Here is a 24860-nt window from a genome sequence, read left to right on the forward strand (position 1 = left end):
ATGCCATTGCAATTCACCTCTCTGACACAGACTGGATCAATTTGTGCAACTTTTGTTTTGGTATCTTGTAGTGTAGGCAGATAAAAATGTTCTTCAGTGTATTCTCCTTTCAATGTCAGGGATGTAGCTTTCATTCTTGCTCTACGCCAAATCACACTCAATCTTGAAACCCTAATTCACACAGGTGAAGATTAGACTTGACCCATTGTTTTGGCTTTTTAAGCACTTGCCTTTGTATCCATTGTCTGTCAAGTTTTCCTGTATCTATTCAATACCGTCTCCCTGAAGTGACTGGTTAAAACTTGCTTGTGTGTGTCTGGGCAGGAGGGGGAATGGAAATCAAAAGAAATACTTCCAGAGTCCTTTTAGAAACAAATACCAATGTAAGGAATTAACTCTTTCGTATTTTTCTTTGATTTATAGTCGTTACAAATCCCTCAGTATTGCAATTTATCTGATATTTATTGTTCAGAGTTAATATTTGGTAAGATTTTTTTTTTTAATACAAAACTTCCTGATTCCTAAATTCAAAGCTGCCTTGCAACTGATGATGATTTTAACTGAAAATGTTTGAAGATCATAAAATACCTTAAAAAATAGCAGGACTGCTTTAAAAAATGCCATTGGAAAATAGATAGATAGATAGATAGATAGATAGATAGATAGATAGATAGATAGATAAATAGGGGTGTATATATGTGTGTGTGTGTGTATAGATAGATAGATAAATAGGGGTGTGTAATTGTGTGTGTGTTTATAGATAGATAGATAGATAGATAGATAGATAGATAGATAAATAGGGGTGTATATATGTGTGTGTGTGTGTGTATAGATAGATAAATAGGGGTGTGTAATTGTGTGTGTGTTTATATATAGATAGATAGATAGATAGATAGATAGATAGATAGATAGATAGATAGATAGCCTTTAAAGGGAGAAGATTTTTACTCTTTCTTCGTGCTCTTCATATAATTTTACCCTTCAGCATCACTAACTGAATTGCAGGTGATGCAATTCAGTTTCATAGATTCACAGACTGACAGATTGCACTGGGTTGGAAGGGACCACCAAAGTTCGTTTTGTCCAACCCCCTTGCACTCAGCAGGGCCATTTCCAACTAGTGCAGGCTGCCCAGGGGCACAGCAGGGCTCATCTTTAGTATCTTTAGGAAGGGCCTATCTACTGCATCTCTGCATAGCCTGTGCTGGTATTTCATTGTGCAGAACTTCCTCCTGATGTCTAACCTAAATCTCCTCTGCTCCAGCTTCAAACCATTGCCCCGCATTCTATCACCACAGACCCTTCTGAGCAGTCTCTCCCCAGTCCTGTAGGTTCCCTTCAGACATCAAAATGTAGCTCTAAAGTCTGCCCAAATCCTTATGTTCTCCAGGCTGAGTAGCTGCAGTTCTTCCAGCCTTTTTTCGCAGGAGTGATGCTCCAGCCTTCTGAACATCTTGGGTGCCTTCTTGGTTGCTTTTGTGTTGCCTTTTAACTGCAATCTACTGGCAAATAGAGAGAACAGCAACCCGTAATGATGTTCTGTTGAAACAAGTGATTCTTGGCTTGCTGAAAACCAGAAGGAAAATAATGGCATACAAGTTGTCTTTGTTCAGGAGCAGTAAGCAAAGATTGGGTATAATTGGACAGTTGTGAATCAATGAAATGGTTCACTTTGTCATGCATCTTGGCAAAAAGTCAAGCTTCCTATGTAAAAGGACTCAGGATCAGAAGACTTCTAGACTAAGATAATTATGTTCTTTAACTCGGTGTGTTCTGGGATGGAACAAGGTAACTTTGATCTTTCCATTTGAAATGTATTCCATTTCAGTCCCCTCACTTTTCTGAACTATGAGGAGAAAAAAAAGCTTCACTTCTCTTTGCAAGAAGAGCAGCACTAAATTTAAACATCTATTTCAGAAGTGTATTATGGAAATAAATAGCTGTGAATTACCAGATTTTGCTCTCATGTGTCTGCAGTTGCTTGAGTCCATTGACAGAATGGCAGGTTGGGAAGACAAAGGCTTCTAGATTTTATTTTGTATTACATTATGGATTTCTGTTTCTGAGTCCTCTGCTGCTTTTCATTCTTTACTTCTCCTTTCTGCACATCTCTTCTATACCCTTTCAGTATTTCCTAGATCTGATGATTACATCCTATTGGATAGGTTTTTCCCATTCCCCTAGTAATGCTGATCCTTGAATTTGATGGGTGTGACACTGCAGCTGTGAATTGGATTAGGTAACACTGAGTCCTGGTTTTATCCAGCTGTTCTCACAATTCATGTGTTGTTGAGATGCTTGATATTTTTCTAGCTGTCTGATTGTGATGAAGAAGCTGGAATAGAATCGTCACAGAATCACGCAGTCAGAGAACGGCTTAGGTTGGAAGGGACCTCAGAGGTCATCTACTCCAATCCTCTTGCTATAGGCAGGGACACCTCTTAACTAGACTCAGCTGATCAAGGCCTCATCCAGTCTTGAGCACCACCAGTGTAGGAGACATCCACAACCTTTCTGGGTAGCCTGTTCCAGAGTCTCGCCACCCTCATACTGAAGAACTCCTTGCTAAGATCAGTCTAACTCTGCTCTCCCTCAGCTTCAAACCATTCTCCCTTGTCCTGTCTCTAGACACCCATATGGAAAGTCCCCCTGCAGCCTTCCTGTAGGATCCCTTCAGATATTGGAAGGCAACTCTAAGGTCCCCCCTGAGTCTTCTTTTCTCCAGACTGAGCACCCCCAGCTCTTGCAGCCTGTGCTCATAGCAGAGCAACTCCAACCATAAACCAACATAAGTTGTTTTTAAATCTCTATTTAGAAATCTGCAGAAAAGTGCTGTGAAGCAGGAAAGAAAATAAGGAGGAAAAAAGAGAGGGGAAAAAAAAGGTGTCAGGAAAGATTTAGATGCTTAAGAAATATATTTTGAGGTTTTGTTTTTTTTTAATGGAAACTCAGCTATTGGCAGTGGAGGAGTGAGCTGCCACAGGTTTGTTTCGAAGTTGTGGGGATTCAGTTGCAATATGGATCAAAGGAAGCTCTTTCTTTGAAGAAGAATAGATGAAGAATTGCTGACAGGAGAGTGTCCTGCTGCAAAGCATTTCAGTAGTCTTGATGATCTCTAATGAATTTAATAAATGAGGGATAAATCTTGAGATACTTCACACAGGAGGAAAAAGGCAAATTCATCTCCAAGCAGCAGGAACTTGCTCTGGAGAGAGTCTCTTGCTCTTCACATCAGTGCTACTTAAGAGGAAGAGAAAGGAAAGAAATTAGAAGTATTAGGAGATTTATCAAAGCTGTACCAGATGGACACTGACAGGAATGTAACTTCAGGAAGGGACAAGGAATTTCTGCTCCTTCCTCACAGTAACAGCAGATCCCAACCCTTACCCTCTCTTGTGTTGAGACTGCAATTGGTGTCCCCCGGAGCTACTGCAAGCAAATTTTCCTCTTTGAAGTGTTAAAGCAAATTCTTTCAGTCATGCTGTAACTCATTTTTGATAGTTTCATGCACAGTTGTCCAAATCTAATGAATTTAGGTGCTTCTTCATTCAGGACCTGTTGAGTGGCTGCATGTAAGTTCAAATAGGACACCATGGAATTCAACTTTCTGAACCACTCAGGGGTAAGCTACAAAGGAAAAAAGAATCATTTAGAGCACAGTGTTGAGAATATTATTGAATAAAATGTTGCAGTAGAGAATTTAAAGGATCTGAAGCTGAAAGTTTTCTTAAATAGCATGGATGAAGATTATGTTCCATGAGAACAATGAATAATACCAAGCCCACTGAGTCGAGGAAGGTGACTGTTTGAATCTCATACATTGTCAGAGGAAATAGCAGCTCCAGCCTTAGGAAATAACATCTAATTATGATGATTTCTGTCAGTTTCAAAAGCTGGCAAATACATAAACATGCAAATATACATCTGTGTGGGTGTATATGTCAGCTAAAAGTTCAAATGGCACACAGAATCACACAGCGTGGATCAGGTTAAAAGAGACCTCAGAGATTATCTACTCTAACCTCGTAGACATAGGCAGGGGCACCACTCAGATATACTCAGATGCTCAAGGCCTTATCCAGTCTGGCCCTGAACACTCCCAGAGGAAACATCCTTAGCCTCCCTGGTCTGCCTATTCCAAAGTCTCACTACCCTTATACTGAAGAGCTTTTTCCTCAAATCCAGTCTAACCCTGCTCTCCCTCAGCTTCAAACCATTCCCCCGCCTCCTGTCTCTAGACACTCTCATAAGAAGTTCTTCTTCAGCCTTTCTGTAGGATTCCTTCAGGTATTGGAAGGCAGCTCTAAGGTACTCCCTGAGTCTTCTCTTTTCCAGGCTGCACACTCCCAGCTCCCTCAGCCTATCCTCATAGCAGAGGTGCTTCAACCCTTGGATCATCTTTGTGGCCTCCTCTGGGCTTGCCTCACCAGCTCTGTGTCTTTTTTATGCTGAAGACACCAGAACTGGATGCAGAATTTGAGGTGGGGTCTCACCAGGGCAGAGTAAAGGGGCAAAATCCCCTCTTTTGCCCTGCTGCCTATACTCCTCTGGATGCAGGTTTGCCTTCTGGGCTGCACAAGTGCACTGCTGGCTCATGTGTAAAAAACTAGAAACCAAATGATCCAACCTGGTATTCTACTCTATGTAACCTTCTTAAAGGAAAAGCAGATTATTTAAATTCACTTCTCTTCTACTCATCTAAAATCTTTGTGCTTGATGCATTTATCTTCTTTCTTGAATTCATTCAGAGTTTTTTAATGAGTTTGTTGTTTGTTTTTCTTTTGTGATCTGGAATAGGAATTTAAAGTTAGGATCTGTTTTCTTGTTCTTTGGTTTCCTACTGGCCTGACTAAGGTTGATTCTTCTCATGTTTTGTTTCCTAAGAAATGCTTGAAGCAGACAGATAGCCCTGCAACCTCTAGTCACATCACATATGGGGCAAAAGGAGATGTTGGTGAGAGGTTTACTCCTGCTTATTTCTGCACCAAGTCTGGGCAAGGAGAAACAGAGCAGAATGTTTTATTTTCTGCAGACTAGATGATCTTGGAGGTCTTTTCCAACCTGGTTGATTCTATGATTCTATGAATTTCCAGCAGAAAGGATTGCATGCTGGAGTCCTATCATAGACAGGAAAAGATGAAAGGATCTGCAGGACGTCATCAGTATCCCAAAAGGACAATCAATTCTATCTGAGTAGTTCTAGAAAGTCTTGTGCCTGTGCTGGCCTGAAATGATTCTAACAGTAGAGACCTCTCCGTTGTCTTTCAGAGTGCTTCCCTATCCTGGCCATTGAAAAGTTTTCTGCAGTATCTAGCCTGAATCTTAATTGCTGCAATTTAGCACATTTCCTTTTGTCCTCTGCGTCATTGTTATTGAGAACAGGTTATTTCCTTATTCTGCTCAAGCAGCTTTTCATATCTTTGAAGGCTATTATCGTGTTCCATCTCAGCTGTCTCCTCTCTAGCCTGATTCTTTGAAGCGCTCTCGCAGCGCAGCTCATGTTCTCCAGGCTCTGGTCATGTTGCTCCCCTCGCATTTCTCTCAGGAACCTTGCCTTTCTGGAGTGCAATGTCCAATTTTACACCTGGTGTTCCTGCTGAGGCTTTATTAATTCTGAGCAGAAGGGAAGGAGTTAGCTCACATTTTTGCAGGCTTTACTTGCGTTTGTACATTCCAGTATGCTGTGAGCAGATGCCGACTCATGGTGTCACCCTGAACCACGGTGAAGTGTGGAGGCTCACATAAAACTAAGCTGCTAAAGAGAAAAGAAGTCTTGATCCTTTTACTCTCTCGTGTATCTATTGGATAAATATGATCAAAGTTTAATGAAGATTGATCAACTAAATAGTGTAAAAAGTCCTCATCCTGAAGAAAAGCACATTTGCTGTTTGCCACAAGAAGATTCACAGAGTCATAGGATGGTTTGGGTTGGAAGAGACATGAAAGATCACCCAGTTTCAATCCCTTGCCATAGGCAGGGACACCTCCCACTAGACCGGGCTGTTCAGGGCCTCATCCAGCCTGGCCTTGAACACCTTCAGGGAGAGTCATCCACAACCTCTGTGAACAACCTGTGCCAGTGTCTCACCACCCTCACTGGAAAGAATTTCTTCCTTATTTCCAGTGTAAGTCTTCCCTCCTCAACCTTCAGTCCATTCCCTCTCATTCTGTTGCTGCAAGCCCTTGGAAAAAGTTCCTCCCCAACTCTGTTACATCTCTCTTCACGCACTGAAAGGCTTCTCTAAGGTCTTCCTGGAGTCTTTTTTTCCCCAGCCTGAACTGCCCCAAAGCTGTCAGCCTGTCATCATAGGAGAGGTTCTCCAACCCTCTGATCATCCTTGTGGCTATGTCTGGACCCACTTCTGGAGTTCCATGTCCTACTTGTGCTTGTGGCACCAGATCTGGATGGAGTACTACAGGTAAGATCTCAGAAAAACAGTGTAGAGGAGCAGAATCACCTCCCTTGTCGTGCTCATCGAACTGCTTTGGACGCAGCCCAGGATATCAGTGACCAGTGTTTTGTACAGTCATAGAATAGCTTGGGTTGGAGGAGACCTCAAAGGTCATCTAGTTCAGATCCCTCTGGTCCTCCCTTGTCCTGCTGGTCAGTCTGCTTTGGATGCAGCCCAGGATATCACTGACTAATGTTTTGTAGATTCATAGAGTGGCTTGGGTTGGAGGAGACCTCACAGATCATCTTGTTCGGGTCCCTCTGCCATGGACAGGGACACCTTCCACTAGATTGAGTTGTTCATTTGCTTATTTCGTTGTGCTTGACTCATTCACCAGACACTGGATATGTGGTGTTCTTTCTTATCAGGAGAGAAATCCTGCCTTGTGGGTTAATGGCCAGGTTTGTGTTGATGCCCTGGGTTTTGTCACTGCTTGTGTTTGCAAGTCACCTAAGACAGAACATTTCCTAAATGAGGTTTATGTATCTATAGCTAAGCATTGATGAAATATCTGCTGATCTTATCATGGTGACCAAAAACCTCAGTGGTACAGCAGTTTGTCATTTTCATATCAAGAGATTAAATTAGAGATTCTAAATAATTGAACAAAACCTGAACTGTTGTTCGCTGCCTGGGTCTGTACCGAGCGGTGACGCAGAAATTCCCTGCTGCTCCTCATATTTGCAAGCAGCATTTCCCCCAGTTGTGGCAGCACTGGAAAGGAAGAAGCAAACTTCTTCAAATGCATAATTAGAATTTTCCTTCTGGAAATCTAATCTTGTGAATCTGCTTATCTCTGAGCTTCTTCAGTGGAAGAAAGACTTTACTGTATTGCTTACACATTAGAAATCTCCTCTGATGAAAAAAAATGAAAGGAGTGCAAACTAACAATGATGCATTTTTATGATAGAGTCATAGAAGGGCTTAGGTTGGAAGGGACCTCAGAGATCAGCTGCTTCAACCTCCCCTGCCTTGGGCAAGGACACCTCTCAACTAGACTCGGTTGATCAAGGCCTCATTCAACCTGGCCTTGAACACCTCTAGGGAGGAAGCCTCCATAACCTCCCTGGCAATCTGTTCCAGAGTCTCACCACCCTTGTACTGAAGAACTTCTTCCTAAGATTCAATCTAACCCTGCTCGCCCTCAGTTTCAAACCATTCCCCCTTCTCCTGTCTCTAGACACCCTCAGAAAAAGTCCCTCTACAGCCTTCCTGTAAGATCCCTTCAGGCAGCCCTAAGGTCTCCCTGGAGTATTCTCCAGCTAAACAACCCCAACTCCCTCAGCCTTTCCTCATAGCAGAGATGCTCCAGCCCTTGGATCATTGTTGTAGCCTCCTCTGGACTTGCTTCAACAGCTCTGTGTCCTTCTTATGCTGGGGACACCAAGAGCTGGATGCAAGATTGGAGTTGGGGTCTCGGCAGAGCAAAGAGGAAGAATCATCTCTCTTGAAAACCCTTTTTCACATGCTGAGCTATGTGATCCGAGCTCATCTTGAGCCAGGGAAGCTCCTGTAGAAGTTTTTAAGGTTGTTATGTTATTTCCCCCTGTGCAATTCAATAGTACATTACCAGTTAAACATAATTATACTGGATATTCAATAGTGCATTGCTAGTTAAATAGCATTAGATTATGCTGCATATAGATCCAGGGTTCTGAAGGAATTCCAGAAGGACCAAATGCACTTCTGGGATTTCATGTCTGTCTAATGGATATTTATTTTAATGGCATAAACATAGCTCTAAATCTAGTTTTGCATTAATGATAAATTGATCATTACTGTGAGGCAGATGAGAATTTTAAACCTGGCTTCTAATAATTTATAGTCCATATTGATTTTCCTGGAATATTTTAGCAGTAAGGTAGCATCCAGGCTTTGGCTTGTGGAAATGATAGAATCATAGAATGGTTTGGGTTGGAAGAGACCTCCAAAGGTCACCTAGTCCAACCTTCTTGCAGTGAGCAGAGATGTCTTCCACTGGATCATTCGATTAAGACCAGTGGGATGTTGGCTGAAACCATCGTACAACCTGTCCTTCAAGGCTCAGTTTGTGGCTTTTAGCCACAGGATGCCTATGGGAGCTGGGCAGTGTGTGGCAAGATGAACATTGCTCTTTTTGGTAATCACAAACCTTTTGTGTAATTGAAATTCTAGCACAGGAATTCCCTCGTAGCCAAACAAAGGCTGCTCGCTGTCCCATGCAGTGCGAGAGCCAAAACTGCTTTATGCTACAATGGGAAGGTAAGGAATAGGAATCCTAATCCCAAAGTTTGTGTTAGATTATGTGTTTGAATGCAGGCATAGCCCACTTTACACATCAAAATGTACAGCATGTGCCCAAGGAATTGGCTGGATGATACAAAAGGCCAATGAATCCGTGTCTAGATAGAGCTGGGTGACAAGCGCTGTTCATTGTCTTCATCAGTGCTATATAGACAGTGAGACCTGGGCATCCTCAGCAAGTTTGCAAATGATACTGAGTGGTGCAGTTGGTAAGACTGAAGAGTGTGATAGGCACCATCTAGAGGAACCTGGATAGGCTGCAGAGGTGGGTTGAGGAGAATATGATGAGGTTAGATAAGGCAAAGTGCAAGGTTCTGCACCTAGGTCAGGGCAATCATCAATATCAGTATGAGCTGGGGATAATGATATTGAAAGCAGCCCTGCAGAAAAGGACTTCATAGAATCAACCAGGTTGGAAGAGATCTCCAAGATTATCCAGTCCAACCTAGCACCCAGCCCTGTCCAATCAACTAGACCATGGCACTAAGTGCCTCAGCCAGGCTTTTCTTGAACACCTCCAGAGATGGCAACTCCACCACATCCCTTGGCAGCCTATTCCACTGCCAATCATTCTCTCTGTGAAGAGCTTCCTCCTAACATCCCGCCTAGACTTCCCCTGACACAACTTGAGACTGTGTCCCCTTGTTCTTGGGGGTGCTGGTAGATGAGAAGCTGCACATGAGCCAGCAATGGGCACTTGCAGCCCAGAAGGCCAACAGCAGCCTGATCTGCATCAAAGGAGCTTGGCCACCAGGTCAAGAGAGGTGATCTTGCCCCTCTGCTCTGGGGAGACCTCACCTGCAGTACTGTGCCAGGGGCCCCTCAACACAAGAGAATCATGGACCTACTGGAGTGGGTCCAGAGGAGGGCCACCAAGATGAGCAGAGGACTGGAGAATTGAGACTCTTCAGCCTGGAGAAGAGAAGGCTCCAAGGAGCACTTAGAGCTGCATTTCAATATCTGAAGGGGACCTACAAGAAGACTGAGGAGGGACTGTTTAGAAGGACCTGTGGTGATAGGATGAGGGGCAATGGTTTGAAACTGGAGCAGGGGAAAATTAGGTTAGGCATCTGGAGGACAATCTGCAAAATGAGGGTGGTGAAACACTGGAACAGGCTGCCCTGAGATGTGATTGAGGCCCTGTCCCTGCATTCCTTGAGTAAAAACAAGGTGAAGGTTTTGGGGCCATTACTTAGAGCAGGAGTTATACTGAGTGAAATGCCCTCACTTGAGCTGCCAGAAGTCACTAATTTTAGCTTTAGAGTCAGTTTTGAAAAGAAAGTATTTGAGAGAGATTTGTCCAATCCCAAATGAAAAACAAAACAAAACAAAACAAAACAGTGCCAAAGAAAAGGCATTTAATTTTTTTTGTAAACTAAGACAACAAAGAGCTCTGAAAGGGAACATAATTAAAACAAATAAAATCACTTTCTGATGTGATTCTTTCCCTTTCATAGTAGGCTGCTTTTAGTTTGCACTACAAACCACTTCAGACCTTTCCCTGTTGCCAAAAAAAAAAGAGAAGAAAGAAGTTTCACTGCAAGTTTTGGTTGTTGTTGTTGTTTTTTTTCTTGGCTCCACTGCTCTAGAAAGCACTTTGATATATCTGGATGGGAAGAACTACACTAGGACTTGGCTTTTTTTCCCCTTTATTACTTTAAATAAAGCATCTTACACAATCCCAGCTCCACTAACCAAACAACAGTTCTGTGAGAAGCAGAGATATTCAGAGTCATAGAATGGTTTATAGCTTGGAAAGACCTTAAAGATCATCTAATTCCAACCCACCTGCCATGGGTATCGACACTTCCCACGAGACTTGCTTAAGGTTCCATCCAACCTGGCCTTGAACACCTCCACAACCTCCCTGGGCAACCTGTTTCAGTGTCTCACCACCTTCTCTAGAAAGAATGTCTTCCTAATCTCCAGTGTAAATATGCCCTCTGCAAGCTTCAATCCATTCTCTCTTGTCCTGTCACTACAAGCCCTTGTCCTTTCTGATGTTTCCTTGCTTGCTCTAAAGTCTCCCTGGAACCTTCTCTTCTCCAGGCTGAAGAGCCCCAACTCTCTCAGCCTGTTCCCAGCCCTCTGATCAAATTCATGCCCCTCCTCTGCAGCTGCTCCTGCAGTTCCATGTCCTTCTTATGATAGGATGCAGTACTCTAGGTGGGGTTCACCACAGCAGGATAGAGGGGCAGAATCTGGGGTTTTTCCTCCCCAGATGCAGGTTTCAGACCATCATCGTTTTTAGAGCCCTATGCTTTTTAGTTTACTTCCTAGAAACAAAATTAGATGGAAGGGTGTTAGATGAAGACTTCTGGCTTTCTAAGTTCTTTAAAAAGTATGTATGCTTGGTGTAATTTTCCTTTGAGAACATCTTTCATTATGCACTGAAATAAATTGGTAAATTTAGGCAAGCTTTGATAGAGCCATGAAGTTGCAGCTGAGAAGTGTTTTCTTTCCTGTTACAACGTGGGCTTAAAAGATAAGTTGGTTGTGACTGTGCTTTAATTATAAAGCAGCTGCCTTGTCTAGCTAGGACAATTTGTAATGTGATTCATTAAAAGACCAAACACAGGTATGAATGGGATGATTTCCTCTTTCCAGTCTCTTCACCGTTGCAGCTTTTATTTGCATTCAGAATAATGCAACCATAGAATGATTTTGATTGGAAAAGGCTTTTGAGACCATTGAGTCCTACCATTACCCAACTCTGCAGAGTCTGGTGCTAAACCATGTTCCTCAGCAGCACATCTCTGCATCTTTTAAGCACCTCTGGGGATGGGGATTTGACTACCCACCTAGAGATGCTATTCCAGCCTTTGAGAAGATCTCAGTGAAGAAGCTTCTCCTAATATCCAACTTTAAACCTCCTGTGGTGCAACTTGAGGCACATAAGCTAAGGAGGGCAAGTGTGATCCAACCAAGTCTCTTTTCAGTGATAATGCTGTCCCGTATAAGTTGTCCCACCAAGCAGAGTTGATCAGATATTTACAGGATTCCCATTTACCTGTGTGTAAAACCTATGGAAGGAAGACCCATGCATCCATGGTTATTATAAACACTGGCATCAGCATCCCTGGAAGTGTTCACCAAACCTGTAGACATGGCACTTCAGGGTGTGCTTTAGTGGCTGTGGTGGTTTTGGGTTGACATTTGGATTTGATGGTCTTTGAGATCTTTTGCAACCTTATGCTTCTGTGATTTATTGTGAAGAAGTCTCAAAATGCTTTAGACTCAGTTTTGGCTGTAAGGCCACACTGAATGTTCTTGATAGAGCTTTGTAGATATAAACTTATAGGTGTAGAAAGCTTACTCCTGCAAAGCACTGCTTAATAATGCTTGAAGATGAAAGCCTTTGAGTGAAGGGTGCAATTCTGCCAAATCTTACTCTTGTAAATAATCTTTATCCTTGTCACTGATAGCATTGACCTAGCTTGTCAATTAGCTATTAAGTGACTAATGGTTTGCAGTGATTTGCCCGAGCTTGCACTTGAAGAGCTGTGACAGAGGCAGATGTAGAACTCTACATGAGCCAGCAATGGCTGCTGGCAGCCCAGAAGGCCGGCTGTACCCTGGGCTGTATCAAAAGGAGTATGGCCAGCAGAATGCAGGAGATGTTCTCCATCTACTCTGCTCTTGTGAGACCCCATCTGGAGTACTACACCCAGGTCTGGTGTCCTCGGTGTAAGAAGGACAACAGACTGCTGGAGCAGAGGAGGGCTATGAAGGTGATTCAAGAGCTGGATCACCTCCTCTGTGAGAACAGGATGAGGGAGCTGGGGCTGTTCAGCCTGGAGGAGAGACAGCTTCAGGGAAACCTTAGAACAACCTTCCAGTATGTGAATGGTACCTACAAGAAGGCTGGGAGGGGACTTTTTACAAGGGCTTATAGTGGTAGGATGGGGGACAATGAATTGAAGCTTGTGGAGTGCAAATTTAGGCTGGAGATTAGGAAGAAATTCTTCACAGCGAGGATGGTGAGACACTGGAACAGGTTGCCCAGGGATGTTGTGAATGTCTCCTGCCTGGAGGTGTTCAAGGCCAGGTTAGATGTGCCTTTGAGCAATCTGGGCTACTGGAAGGTGTCCCTGCCCATGTCAAGAGGGTGGAACTAGATGATCTTCAACCTAAACCATTTTATGACTCTTTGAATTTCCATCTTTTCCATACTACCAAAGGGAGGTGTAGGATCATGTTTTAGCTGAGGATATGGTCCATCGCCTGGTAGCCCAACCATGTATCATCACAGAAGTGGTTGAGTTTACAGTGCCACTTAATGAGAGATGTGTGCTGTGAGAGGAAAATGTAGGAAGCTGCCTTTATTTGAGTGCTCCAGCAAAAGTCTTCTTTATTTTCTATATCAGAATCCCCTATATTTGTCCTTGGGAAAGGAGCAGAACAAATGTATATCACCAGATATTCTCCCTCGTTAAGTTAATTATCTTTGGCTTCTGTAGTAGCTTAATTTTTCTTGCCCTATCAATAGGCCTGCTCAGAGAAGTACAACATAAAGGATTTTTATCTGTGTTATTGATTGGCTGGGAAGTGATGTGTTGGGAATTCTATTGGAACTTCTCTAGTGACTATTTATTTAAATTGGGGAGAGGGAAATAAATCAGTATTACTTGGGAGGGGGAAAAAAAAATGAAATAAATAAAAGACAACTAGAACTTTCATTTAACATTACAAAGGAGAGCATTGCTTAATCCCTGAAGTAGGAAATTGCTTTTCTTCATGATCCATTGCTTTCATACTGTTTCTGGCTGCTGGTGCTGAAGGAAAGAAAAACTGTGTTCTCACTCTGTTTCCACTGTATCTATTTTCTTATCCTTTATAAAACAAAAGCAACAAAAAAAAACCCTCCAAACAAAAAAAAAACCTCAACAACAACAACAAAAACCAACAACCTTGGCTGCTAATTTGTTGTCAAAGCAAATAAAGGGAGGGAACAACATGGCCATGAAAAAAATCATTTTTGTCTCAAATGGGAATCTGAAAATATGAAAGCAAAGCATTTTATTTTTTTTTATGTGGATGTCATGGTTTAACCCCAGGCAGCAACCAGGACAGTGGGAAACTGAAAACTATAGGAAATGGAGGATTTAAATTCTATTTCAAAGCTGAAGCCTATGAGATATTGCTGTTCTTTGAGATGTCGTTATGGGTTTATACCTAAATTCAGCAGCGTGTTCCCAGAAGATGAATGTTGCTAAGGAGCAGTTTTTCTTGCGTTCTGATCTTGTACATACATAGGGAGATGGGGAAAAAAATGACAATTAAAAGCAAAAGGCATAGCTGGCTGAAAATGATGGCATCTTGCTTCACCTTGCTCAAAACTCATTCTTTTTTTTCCTGGTAAAAACATTTCTTGTTTCATTCCCTCTAATATGCATTATGGAAATACAGCATGGTACACCTCGGGGCTGGGAAAACTCTACTAGGCTGTAACTAAGGAATGATTATTTAACTTCAGAAGTTACAATGTTTAGTTAATGATTCCCTGACATTGTCAGAACAGGTCACAGAATACATTTTAAAGTAATTATAAGTTAGCAACACTGATTTATATTTTTTCCCCTAGCAATGGCAGTAGAAGTTGTGTTTTTCTCTTCCACCATGGTGTCTCCTGCTTCTTTTCTTAATCTGGTTGCTTGTTAATAGTTGTTGGTTTTTTTTTTTTTATCCATTTAGTCCTACACATCATAATCAAAACAGCTTCCCAGTGCCTGAAATGGGTCTATCAGAAAGCCAGGAAGGGATTTTTCACAAGGATTTGTAGTGATAGGAATGGGTTGAAGCTTGAGAAGGGCAGATCTAGACTGGCGATTAGGAAAAAATTCTTGACAGTGAGGATGGTGAGACACTGGAACTGGTTGCCCAGGGAGGTTGTGGATGCTTCCTCCCAGGAGGTCATATAATCGTAGAATCAACTAGGTTGGAAGAGACCTCCAAGATCATCCAGTCCAACCTAGCACCCAGCCCTAACCAGTCAAGTAGATCATGGCACTAAGTGCCTCAGCCAGGCTTTTCTTGAACACCTCCAGGGACAGTGACTCCACCACCTCCCTGGGCAGCTCATTCCAATGGCAAATCACTCTCAAGGTGTTCAAGGCAAGGCTGGATGAGACCTTGAACAACCTGGCCTAGTGAGAGGTGTCCCTGCCCGTGGCAGGGGGCTTGGAACTAGATGATCTTTAAGGTCACTTCCAACCCAAGCCATTGTGTGGATCTATGACAGATCATACTAGCAAAATGTCAGACTGAAGAGAATTGTAATACCAAGCCTTCGAGTCTGCTATGTAACAGAAGGAATGGATGTAGGCTTTCTATGGAATTTTTGCTTGTGCTAGCTGTGTGAGGAAAATAGCAAGACCACACCATATGCCCAATAAAAGCTTAATTAGAAAGGCATTAGTAGATTAATCCAACTTACTCTGTGGTTTATTTTATTTAGAACCTAATAAGGGAAGTTTATTAGTTTGCAGACTTAATGTTTTCTACTGTACCTCAAAGCAAGCAGTAACAATTCCACTGAGGCTCCCCAGATCTCACTAACACCTGTCAAGATAAACACATGGCTCTCTAGGGGAATCACCTTGGCAACATAACTGAGGAAATCTGGGAAAAAACCTAAGTCTTTCACACACAAAAGAGTGTTACATAGTGTAAACTTGATTAACGATTTTTTCACATGCCTCTGAGGTCATCTCTCTTTTTAAAGTGGGGGAAAAAAATAAAGGGAAAATAATAATAATTTTCACAAGTCAAATCAATCTCTGAAGAACAAATATTTTGGGCTGCACAATTGCGCATCTGAAATGCCTTTTAGAGAGCTCGAAGGGTGTGGAATAATTATGCAGTTGGAATTGAGCCTCAGCAATGCTGTCTGGGACCAGCAATTGAGTCTCCATCCCCCTAGGGCTAATAGATTAGATTAGAAGGATTATTGGAGTGGCAGTGTGTGTGCCACTATGGTTAAGATTATGTCAGCATTTCCATTTTAAGGCTCTGCATTCAAAGCTTCATAACTCAGCTGTGGAGAACCTTCTTGGCACTACAAACAAATACACCTTCTGCACAGTGCTGGTGCCTGTTCAGCCTGCAGGTGAGGAGGGGGAATTGGGAAGGAAAGAATTCAGAAAGAGGGAATTGGAACTGGGGAAGGAAAGCAAAGAAAGGAAAGGGAAGGAAGGAAGGAAGGAAGGAAGGAAGGAAGGAAGGAAGGAAGGAAGGAAGGAAGGAAGGAAGGAAGGAAGGAAGGAAGGAAGGAAGGAAGGAAGGAAGGAAGGAAGGAAGGAAGGAAGGAAGGAAGGAAGGAAGGAAGGAAGGAAGGAAGGAAGGAAGGAAGGAAGGAAGGAAGGAATTTAGAAGGGAAGAATTCAGAAGGGAGGAATTTGTTCAGAATTTGTTTGGAAGGGGGAGAGAGAGAGGGAGGGGGCAGGGAAGTGCAAAAGGCAGATTAATAAGGATTCAGGCATTTTAAAGTTCTGGATGCCCAAAGTTTATGTCATCTTCTTGCAAGTCTACTTTTTCAAGCCAGTTATTTGTACAGCTGGTTTGTAACACTAGAGTTGTACAGAGTCTAGCGCAGTGTATTGAACCAGAAGAGTGACCAGAATGGTAGCAGGCTGTCCCTCAGCCCCTGCTTTGCCAGTGTTGTTAGAGGAGCAATGCACTCAGGGAAGGTGGGAGGTGGAACTCCACTGTGTATCCAAGGCCAGGAAGGAGGTGAGGTGACCAGCCATGAAATGTAATGGGTGGTATCAGAAATCCTATCAGGAAAACCTTAAAAATGCCTTCCTGACTGTTAACTGCACAAACAAGGCTTTCCTGGCTAGCAGGAGGCTTCCAACCCCAGAGAGAAAAAAAATAAAAAGGCAATCAACTTTACCTTGTAAAGGTCTTTAAAATCAATTTCCCTGTTTTAGGGCCATTGCACTTTGAGTCTAGTGTGAGCTTGACCTTGACATGGCATTTAATATCTCGAGTATTGTGTATGGTAAACCAGAACAAGAGCTGCAAGCAACCCAGTATAGGCACTTCCTCTATTCCTGGAGGCCTTAGTAAACAAATAGGCTTTGCATGGTGCTTCTTGTGCTTGTGCTGGGCACAAAAGAGCACAACACTGGGTGCTGTTATTGGCATCTGTCACTGATGTCATCAAATTTCGTGATGACTGATTTGCAACCTATTTTTTTGGGTCTTTTTATTCATTTGCTTGTTGCCTTTATTTGTTGGTTAGTTTCTTTTGTTTGTTTGTTTGTTTTGGTCTTTTATTTTTGTATGTTTTTCATCCCTAGCTGAAGTATTTGCTGAGGAGTTCAAATCAGTAGCACTGAAGCTTTAGTCAGGGATCTCTCCTTTATCTTTTTTTTTTTTGCAGCAATGCAGTGCCAGTTCCTGCAGCAGCACTGGTAGGAATCAGAGAGGCTTTTGCAGGTTCTGCAGCAATTTAATTGCCCCTAGAATTAACTGCAAGTAGTCCAGAGAGAACATGAGTACAGCCTGCCCTGCTTGATACAGGACTACAAATCTCTTAAATACATCCATGTATATAGAGGTGGACTTTTTCCTTAATTCCCATGGCTTTATGTTGGAAGAAAAAAGAAGAACCTACTCAAAGTAGGTTGGACTTGATGATCTATGAGGTCTCTTCCAACCTTAGTGATACTGTGATACTGTGAAAGTATTAGCACCCTTTGTACAAAGTCAAGCCAAAAGAAGGAGGGGGGCAAAGTGAAATGAACTGGCATTGCAGCACCAGTAGCCAGCAAAAGACAACCTCCCAGTGGAGTTTGAGCCATCCTCCTCAAGGCAGGTCAAAGCAGGGCTAACGCAAGTAGCAGTGGATGGACTTGGCAAGATGCCCCGACAACTGATGGACCAATCAGGGCTATTTCAAACCAAGAGGGAGCTTTCCTTTCAGGGTCAAAATTCCCATTTGGAAAATGTTCTGCTACCTAAATAGAAGGGAACTGGCTTATGTGCATGGCTTCAATAAAATGAAACAAAATAAAACCCAGCTTGCTTTTGACAGCAAGGAATAGAGCGAAAGAGGTTATTTCTGTCCTTACACATGCACAGAGGCAAGAAACATTCATTGTGAAGAGTTAAGCCTATTTGGATGGACAGATTTAAGGACAGAAAGACTTGTTAACTGCACTGGGATTTATTTTGTGCTATGCATACAGAGAAAATAGCTGAACGACAGAAAAAAAGCATCCTGAGTATTTCCATTGTAAAGTCCCTTTTATTTTATGCCATCACTCGAAAATTGAATTTCTGTGCCTGAAATTCAATGACTGCACACATACACCAACCAACTGTCCTAGAATTGTATATTTTACCTTCCAAAGTCTCTGAATGTTTAATGTGGTAAAGTTTATTGGCTTCTTTTCTGAAGTAAAGGGTCTGTGCCTTGAGTTATATAGGGTTAGGACACAAACTGCTCATAGTTATCCACAGATGAAAGGTATCTTGCAGTTCATTGGGTTTTGAAGGAAACATTCTTTACTCTTGAAGAGAGAACAGTGAACACCTCCAATGTTTTCAGATACTGAAATGTCTGAAAATCAGATATTTTTAGTATTGAGACGTCCTATGAATAAGTCCTAATATTCATCAGAGTTTACAGTGGCAAGAGGAAACCTTAGCTTGGGTGTTTCCTTCTCTAAGCTGCTGTCTCTGGGATGAATCAAGTTACATTCTGGCCTGCTTAACCGTGGTCAGAAGCAGGATTTCAAGGATTTCAAATGAAGAGGGATTACAATAGCAGAGAAAAGCTCTAAGACAGAAACACAGGAAGTGTTCAGCCCTATGAGGAGAGGCTGAGGGAGCTGGAGGTGTGCAGCCTGGAGAGGAGGAGGCTCAGGGTGACCTCATTGCTGTCTGCAACTACCTGAAGGGAGGTTGTAGCCAGGTGGGGTTGGTCTCTTCTGCCAGGCAACCAGCAACAGAATGAGGGGACACAGTCTCAAGGTTTGCTGGGGGAGGTCTAGGCTGGATGTTAGGAGGAAGTTGTTGGCAGAGAGAGTGATTGGCATTGGAATGGGCTGCCCTGGGCTGCCCAGGGAGGTGGTGGAGTCACCATCCCTAGAGGTGTTGAAGAAAAGCCTGGCTGAGGCACTTAGTGCCATGGTCTAGTTGACTGGATAGGGCTGGGTGCTAGGTTGGACTGGGTGATTTTGGAGGTCTTTTCCAAGCTGGTTGATTCTGTGATTCATTGACACAAGGGTGAGTGTCAGGAGGTTGGAGCTGGACTTTTCTCGGTGGTGCCTAGTGATAGGACAAGGGCCAGTGGGCACAAAGTGGGACTCAGAAGATTTCATCTGAACATGAGATAAAAAATTCTGTTGCTGTGAGGGTGCTGGAGTCCTGGACTAGGCTTTCCAGGGTGTTTGTGGAGTCTCCATCTCTGGAGGCATTCCAAACCCACTTGGATGTTGTGATCTTGTGTGATTTATTCTTGGTGATGCTGCTGTAGCAGGGGGGATGGACCGGATGATCTACAGAGGTCTCTTCTAACCCCTACCATTCTGTGTGAACAGTATTCCCTGTAGCACTGATAAAGGTTTGGTTGGGTGGGTTTTTTTGCTCTCTGAGTTTGCTGAGCAGCACATCAGCTTCAGGAGTTTGGATGTTGCAACACTAAATGCAGGATTTCACTTCTGAAGAACAGAGGTGGCCAGAGGAAGCCTGGTTGCATAAGGTGGCATTTAACCTAAAGGAACCCTGAATGTAAGTGACAACTCCTGGTAGCCTCAGGCATGGTCTGCACTGAAGTTTTGCTGGTGTCACCAAAGCTGTTCATCTTCAGTGCTACAGTTGTCTTTACAAGATTTAGGGTTAGGGATAGATGGTCATACAAACAAGAAGTGTCTGATTTTATTTGGGGAGATAATGTCAATTATACTCGTGGAAGTACTTTTGTTTCTTTGTTTGCATTAATCTTTCGGAGCATTTGGTGTTTATAGGACAATGGCATTAGAAGAAGACAGAAAAATAACATTGGTTTACAATTAAGGATGTTCTTGCTCATAAAATTAGCAGCCTTCTGGTATTAGAAGAGTTTATTTGCTGGAAATAACTTCATTAAAAGTCCCACTTCCTAGCAATGTGACCTGCACAGGGTCAAGTGTTAAACAGGGTTAAAAAAAGAAAATCCATTACATTAACTTCACTGAGCTGTTTCTGAAGCACTAAAAACTATTTAGTTTATTTTCACACTTTCTTTGCTGTGCCTGCAATGGGATATTTGTTTGTTTATCTAAAGTCTTTGTTTCTTGCCTTCTTTTGTACCACTTCTTCCTTCGAGTGAACCTTCACAGACTGATACCACAATGCTGACGGTGTCAGGAGTACATGATTCTGTGCCCATGGGGATTAAACTCATATTATTTCAACTTCAGCTAGTCAGATAGCAAAGTTTCCTACTCTTATATCAGCAGGGGGTAAAAAAAGAAAGTATTTTATATAAGAAATGTTGCTTACCATTGGTTTTCATGATGTTTACTTGCAGATGCTTTTAAGTTTTACTTTTCATTAAAAAAGCTTAACTCTTAGGGCTAAGACCCAATTAAGCTTATTAAATAAAACATGAAAAGACTGGAAGTATTTGACTAGCAAGCTTTGCTTCAAATTGGAAAGAAGCAATTGCTGTTGGTGTTACAACAAAAAAATACTGAGCCAAAGAGGATTTTACTTGCTGGAATTGCCTTCTTTTGCCTTCCTCCTCTGCCTATCCTTTGCTTTCTGACACTCTTCCTTCCCCACCATCCTTTTCACCTTCCTGTTATTCTTTTGATTTTCAACCCTTTTTATGATGTTTTCTGCAAATTGCTTCTCCTCATTTCTTGCCTGTGCACTGCAGGAGATCACCTTTCTCCTCCCTGCAGCTTGGATACCCCCCCCCCACACACACCTTTGTCTGTCTCTGTGGTTCAGAGTGCAGAGCCAGGAAAATATCAAATGTTATTAAAATCAAGGGTAATTCATAGAAGGTGCTGAGCACATTGCCCAGGTCCAGAAAGAGATGTCTACTTAAGCCTTAGTCTCCCCATTCATGTTTCAACTAAGTACAGTGTGCCCAGGTGGCCGAGAGAGCCAATGACATCCTGGCCTGCATCAGGAACAGTGTGGGCAGCAGGGCAAGGGAGGTTATTCTGCCCCTGTACTCAGCACTGGTCAGGCCACACCTTGAGTACTGTGTCCAGTTCTGGGCTCCTCAATGCAAGAGCGATGTTGAGGTGCTGGAACATGTCCAGAGAAGGGCAACAAAGCTGGCGAGGGGCCTGGAGCACAGCTCTGTGAGGAGAGGCTGAGGGAGCTGGGGGTGTGCAGCCTGCAGAAGAGGAGGGAGAAGAGGAAGCTCAGGGTGACCTCATTGCTGTCTACAACTACCTGAAGGGAGGCTTAGTGCCGTGGTCTAGTTGATTGGCTAGGGCTGGGTGCTAGGTTGGACTGGATGATCTTGGAGGTCTCTTCCAACCTGGATGATTCTATGATTCTACTTAAACAAGAGTTAGATGCCTGAAATAGTTTTGTGGAGATTGCCCTTTGTGTTTTCAACTCTTAGTTTGGATAGGCAGCAGCAGCAGCAAAACAATCCATTAATTTAACACTCCCAAAGTAGCATTTAACTTCACAATCTAACACCTAAAATTGACCCATTTTAATCTATCTCATGAAACAAAAAAAAAGAGAGAGAAAAGAAAAAATATCTTCCCTAAGTAGTCTCCAAACACAGATTGAAACTGGAAACTTCAGTGGCAGTTGTGTGTGTGCACTGCATAAATAGTACACATTTAATGTTGCTGGGTGCTTAAACACCCTTTTTATCTTCAGTGAGATATTAAGTGAGGCACTTCTGAAGTACCTAAACATTTTATTCATTTGTTCTTGGTATTTAAGCACTGACACAGTAGATGGCAGATGGAGTAAGAATTTAGATTGAGGTGTTCAAGCTACAAATGTATTCCCCATCATAAGAAAGACACAGAGCTGTCCAAAGGAGGGCCACAAGAATGATCCAAGGGCTGGAGCACCTCTGCTGTGAGGATAGGCTGAGGGAGCTGGGGATGTTCAGCCTGGAGAAGCAAAGATTCCAGGGGCACCTTAGAGCTGCCTTCCAATACCTGAAGGGCTCCTACAGGAAGACTGCAGAGGGACTTTTCCTGAGTCTCTAGAGACAGGACACAGTGTCTAGAGACAGGAGAAGGGGGAATGGTTTGAAGCTAAAGGAGAGTAGGGATAGACAAGATCTTAGGAAGAAGTTCTTACAATACCAGGGTGGTGAGACTCTGGAACAGATTGCCCAGGGAGGCTGTGGATGCCTCCTCCCTGGAGGTGTTCAGGGCCAGACTGGATGAGATCTTGAGCAGCTGAGTCTAGCTGAGAGGTCTCCCTGCCCATGTCAGGGAGGTTGGAGTAGATGATCTCTGAGGCCCCTTCCAACATAAGCCATTCTATGATTCTGTGAACACAAAGAACACTTACACAAAGTCCTACTCAACCCACGTGTATCTTCAACTCACACTGAATAAACAATGCTCAGGTTCCCATCAGGAACCCCACAACAAGCAGCTACCAGTGCTTTCCTGGGTGCCAACAAGGAAAATCCTACTACAAGGTAGCAGAATACCACTTCTGATGAAGGCCTTAAAACAGCTGAGCAGAAGTTAGTCTAGATGGGACTTGCCAACTGAAATTGTATCTGAACAACTGTGTTGCCAACTGTATGGTTGCATGGCTGGCAATACTGGCTTCCTACTTCAGAGAGGTGATAACAGTTTTAAGTTGCTTGTCTGTAAGATGTCTAGAATCATTAAGAACAGTCACTTAACTGCTGCATGTTTCTAAAACAGCAGCAACGTGTGAAGAATTTACTGCAAAAGCAGTTGCAGTGACTGACTGAAATATTGTGTTTCCTGAGTCAGATTGCTAGAAAACCTATGTGGTATTTATGGGTAACATTTCTAACAGATAGAGCTTGCCTGAGCAGGAAATACACACGAGGGGCTCTAGTTGCAGGAGAGCTTATGTTTCACACACAGAATCATACAGATTGGCAGGGGCTGGAATGGATCCTTAAAGATCAAGTCCAATACCCCTGTCAGAGCAGAATCCCCTAGGGCAGGCCATGCAGAAACAAGTGTGTTTGGAGTGTGTACAGAGATATAGACTCCACAATCGCTTTGGGCAGTCAGGTGTAGTGCTCCACCACCCTCAGAGTGATTCTTAATTTTCCTTATATTATTGTGGAACTTCCTTTGTTCCAGTTTGTGACGTTTTGCCCCCTGTCTTGTCACTGGGCACCACTGAAGAGTCTGGCTCCATCCTCCTGACACTCACCCTTTAGATATTCAATGAACACGTTTAACACACTTCCTGTGCCTTTCTCTAACATCTTTTCTCTGCTACTGGGTATGGAATCCCTCTTTGTTTGAAAATCTTGTGGACTTTTTCTTGATTAAAAAAAAATCTTAATCACAATTAAGCAGGCCAAAAATGATGTTTATCCATCCCACAGACAGCAGCTTAGAGAAGAAGACACCCAAGCTGAGGTTTCCACTTGCCACTGTTAAATTCTGACGAATGTAAGGACCTGTACATAGGATGTCTCAACACTAAAATACCTGATTTTCAGACATTTCAATGTCTGAAAACATTGGAAGAAACTTGCCCTTTAGACGTTGATCAGCAGTAATGAGATCCACCTCCCCTCCCCGCCCCAGTGCGCTCTTCTCCAGGCTAAACAGCTCCAGCTCTCAGCCTCTCAAGGTTGATCTTCTTGTCCCCTCATCATCATCTCTGTGCCTCTGTACTGGACAATGTTTCTTTAAGGCGTCTTTCATTTTCCTCTTCTTTCCTCGACTCAAAAGCTTAAGAGAACTAATTGCATTTTATTTTTTAAGAGGTGACAGTGCATAGCAGTTGCAAGCTGATAGTTTGGAAAATTGGGCTTTCTTTCTTCTTTTACACCAAGGCTTTTTCAGACTAGTTGAAAAAGTCACTGACTTGCTTATCAGCTGCTTTTCCCGGTGGCAAGCCAGGGATGATAGAGGAGAATTCGCTCCCCGCCGGGGCCGGCATGCAGAGCTGGGCTGGCGGGGACTAGGAGGAGAAGCTCCAGCCCGGCTGGCTCTTGCGGGCTTCCTCCAGTGCGTGTGCGAGCTGCCACGCAGCGGAGAGCGGGCTAAGGCGCCGAGCCCCTGGGGTTTTGGGACTTTCTTCGCCGAGGTCTCTCACCGCTGCGCTACCATTTGGCCACAATTTACCTTTGCCAAACTTTCGGTACGCGGCGAGGCTGCGTTGCGGGGAGTCCGGCCTGGGAGGGGCGGGGAAATGCAGCGGCGCCGGGGCAGGGCAGGAGCTGCTGCTTCCCGGCACCTGCTCCGAGCGGTGTGTTTAGAGGTGGTCGGGGTTCTTTGGTCCCCGGCGCAACCCTGCGATGAAAGGCGATTCTCCCCGCCGGGGGCGTGCGTGTGAAACGCCTTTGTCGCTCCTGAGCCTACGCAGCTGAGTAAGGGCTGTGACTTCCCTTGGCACCCGCGGGAATTGGGAAGTGCCTCGGCACATCGCCGTGCTTTTCGTTTAAATTAACGCGAAATGTATCAAAACCCGCGGTTCTCACGCCCACTGCTCGCCCTCTCCCTTTCGGCAGCCCGCATGATCTCATGCTGCTGGAGGCATGGCACAAGATCTACGGCAGGATGGAGACGGGGGAGGGAGAGGAGAGGCGGGAGCGGGCGGCTCCCGCACCCTGCCGTGCCCAGGTGCGGTACTGCAGGGGCTGCCCCTCCCGCGGCTGCTGCCGGGCCCACCGGGAGGGTGACACGTTCTCCCTGTGAGTGCAGATCCTCGGCTTCTCGGCGTGACATCTCCCACCCCCGGCGGCTGGAGCCCTTCCCGCTGTTCTCGGGGCAGGAGCCGGGGCCGGCTCCGCACACGCGGGGTGATGCCGGAGCTGCCGGCGCCGCCCTACAGCTGGGGGTGGGCGAGGAAAGGCTCATCCCTAACCTGATTTTGTAATTTCTTATTTTCAGACCAGTTTGCGACCGCAGCTGCGGTGGGCAACCGAGGTGCGGTAGTTGAGTGGTGCTGGAGAAAAGAGAAAATAAAAAT

At 43.8% G+C, this 24860-nt stretch overlaps 1 protein-coding gene across 36 annotated transcripts in view; it reads left to right on the forward strand.

The window, feature by feature from the left end:
• Positions 1-24860, forward strand: part of NRXN1 (neurexin 1) — an 841287-nt gene that overhangs the window by 459800 nt on the left and 356627 nt on the right. The window lies entirely within an intron of this gene.

Source organism: Pogoniulus pusillus, chromosome 25 (assembly GCF_015220805.1).
Source record: "Pogoniulus pusillus isolate bPogPus1 chromosome 25, bPogPus1.pri, whole genome shotgun sequence".
NCBI lineage: Eukaryota > Metazoa > Chordata > Aves > Piciformes > Lybiidae > Pogoniulus > Pogoniulus pusillus.